Raw genomic sequence first — 3,207 nt, forward strand, 5'->3', positions numbered from 1 at the left:
GGCCTCTCCTGTTGCGGAGCACAGGCTCCGGACGCGCAGGCTCAGTGGCCATGGCTCACGGGCCCAGCCGCTCCACGGCATGTGGGATCTTCCCGGACCGGGGCATGAACCCGTGTCCCCTGCATTGGCAGGCGGACTCTAAACCACTGCGCCACCAGGGAAACCCAGGAGGGTTTATTTTTGAGAGACTATTTACAAGCATATAATCAGGGTACAGAGGAACCACAAGGAGATGCAGGAACCAGGAGTTCAAGCAGAAGTGGTATTACCACCACCAGAGAGATGGCAGTTACCCCAACATGGAGAGGAGGAAAGACCATGGGGGAGGTCACCCTGAGAGAAGCAGTGACCAGCACAGGGCACAGCCAGCCTGTGGTACCCTTGCAGGGAGGGATCCAGGGAATATGTACTCTGATGTCACTCTCCTCCCTCCCTCCTATCTCCTGTCAGCATTTTCCATTAACCAAACCCAACTACAAGACCTCGAGGTCAAGGGATTCCACAGATTCAGGCCATACAGGTCAGCCTCCCAGAGCAGAGAACCAAGCAGACAAGGGTGAGAGAGGATCTGGAGGAACAGAAGACCCCCACATAGGCAGAGACAGACCACACACTCTCCCATTCTAAGATTAGATTAAATTACAATATATTGATAATACATACAGAGTCAAGGCATCCGCCTGAGGCAGCAGCAGATGCAAGGCCCCCAGCACAGCTTGTCTTATCCCCCAGAGTCCCTAAAAGCACACAGCACATAAGCACTGGCTGTGCAAGGCAAGATCTCTTGAGTAAGAGCTGCTCATTTCTTGCCACCCCAAGTTAAATCCATATTCAGGAAGATTTTACCAAGGGCCTCTGAACACTATGCAAAGGAGTCTGGGGCGTCTCTGTACAAAACTGAGTCACAGAAGTTCTCTGATCAGAGCAATGCCATGATTACACCTTTGTTTAGAAAGATTTCTTTGGTCACTTTGTGGTGTTAAGATTAGAAGAAGCAGTGAATGAAAGCTAGGAGACCATTTAGAAAGCCATTACAACAATCCAGGAGAGAGATAAATCCAGTATTGTCATTTTGTGTTTTATATTTTTTAAAAGCCCTGGTGCCTAATACTTTGTGATATATAAAGAATGATACAAAATTTGTTCCTTCAATTTTGAAGTTTCTACATTCTCTCACTGATTTCTGCTTCTTTACCTCCTGGGACCAATCATTCATCAAGTCCTGTTGAGCCTAACTTTTAACATCCCTAGAACCTATCCTCTTACCTCTGCCAATGTTTTTATAAAGCCCACATTTATCACATAGACTAGCATTTCTCAAAATACGTACAAGCCATCCTTAGGGATTCCATGAAAAAGAAAAGCTTTCTGGTCAAATACTTTGTGGAAGTCCTGGGATAAACAAATTTAAATAGTTTCTTTATACCACTTGTGAATTCCTAGAGAAGGGGACCACATGCATCACTTCTTCCTTTTCATAAAAAATCTTGTGACTCTCCAGGGACAATGTCACACCTCAGAATATAGACTGCAAAATGCGGACATGGATAAACTAAGGTTTTCTTTGCATTTCTGTAAAACTTCATTCAGTCTGCTGACTATTCTGTATTTATTGCCCCCAGGACAGAGATTACATAGCATAAAGCAGAGAAAAAGGTAATCACTTCTTACAGTTTGTTTCAAATGTTAGGGGAACTCATGGGCAACAGATTTGGAGGAATATGGTGAGTAAGAGCAAAATTTTTACATTCAGACTAGATGAAAGGAAGGGAGAGGGAAGCAATCAAAAGGTAAGCAGAAAGGCCTGCTGGCACTCAGCGAAGGAGGAGGGAGGAGGGCGGGCAGGAAGGCTCGGGCTGCGCCGCGTCCATCCGCGAGAGACAAGAAACGTACGGCCACGCGAGGGGCGACCGGGCTGGGGCCGCTGCACGCCCAGGGCGGAGGCTGAGCTGGGCCCCCGCCTTGCCCCAGTGGCTCGCCGCGCCCACGCCGCTCCGCGCCGAGGGCTGCAGGATGAGTTCCCCAGGGTCCGGATACTTGATCCTTGAATGTGCCCATTCACAAATTCATTTGCACTTCAGCTGAACTGCCATAAGCCAAAAGCAGTGGCAGTCAGAAGTGTATACTCCATCTAGGAGACTGGAGGACTCTTCTAAGAAACTGACTCCAGGGAAAAGAGCAGCAGAGCCTGACATTCGAAGGTCTCCATATCTGCACAGGTAGAACCTCACTTTAAAAAATTTACCTTGCCATGCAACAACCAGCAAGCTACAGTGCTGGACACCCTATGCTCAACAACTAGCAACACAGGAAAACAGCCCCATCCATTAGCAGAGAGGCTGCCTAAAATCATAATAAGGCGACAGACACCCCAAAACACACCACCAGACATGGACCTTCCCACCAGAAAAACAAGATCCAGCCTCATACACCAGAACACAGGCACTAGTGTGTTAAATGCTCCCACCAAAAGACACAGACTGGCTGAATGGATACAAAAACAAGACCCGTATATATGCTATTTACAAGAGACCCTCTTCAGACCTAGGGACACATACACACTGAAAGTGAGGGGATGGAAAAAGATATTCCATGCAAATGGAAATCAGAAGAAAGCTGGAGTAGCAATTCTCATATCAGACAAAATAGACTTTAAAGTAAAAACTATTACAAGAGACAAAGAAGGACACTACATAATGATCAAGGGATCAATCCAAGAAGAAGATATAACAATTGTAAATATTTATGCACCCAACATAGGAGCACCTCAATACATATGGCAAATACTAACAGCCATAAAAGGGGAAATGGACAGTAACACAATCATAGTAGGGGACTTTAACACCCCACTTTCACCAATGGACAGATCATCCAAAATGAAAATAAATAAGGAAACACAAGTTTTAAATGATACATTAAACAAGATGGACTTAATTGATATTTATAGGACATTCCATCCAAAAACAACAGAATACACATTTTTCTCAAGTGCTCATGGAACATTCTCCAGGATAGATCATATCTTGGGTCACAAATCTAGCCTTGGTAACTTTAAGAAAATGGAAATCATATCAAGTATATTTCCGACCACAACGCTATGAGACTAGATATCAATTACAGGAAAAGATCTGTAAAAATACAAACACATGGAGGCTAAACAATACACTACTTAACAACGAAGTGATCACTGAAGAAATCAAAGAGGAA

This window comes from Physeter macrocephalus, chromosome 2 (assembly GCF_002837175.3).
Source record: "Physeter macrocephalus isolate SW-GA chromosome 2, ASM283717v5, whole genome shotgun sequence".
NCBI classification, from domain to species: Eukaryota; Metazoa; Chordata; class Mammalia; order Artiodactyla; family Physeteridae; genus Physeter; species Physeter macrocephalus.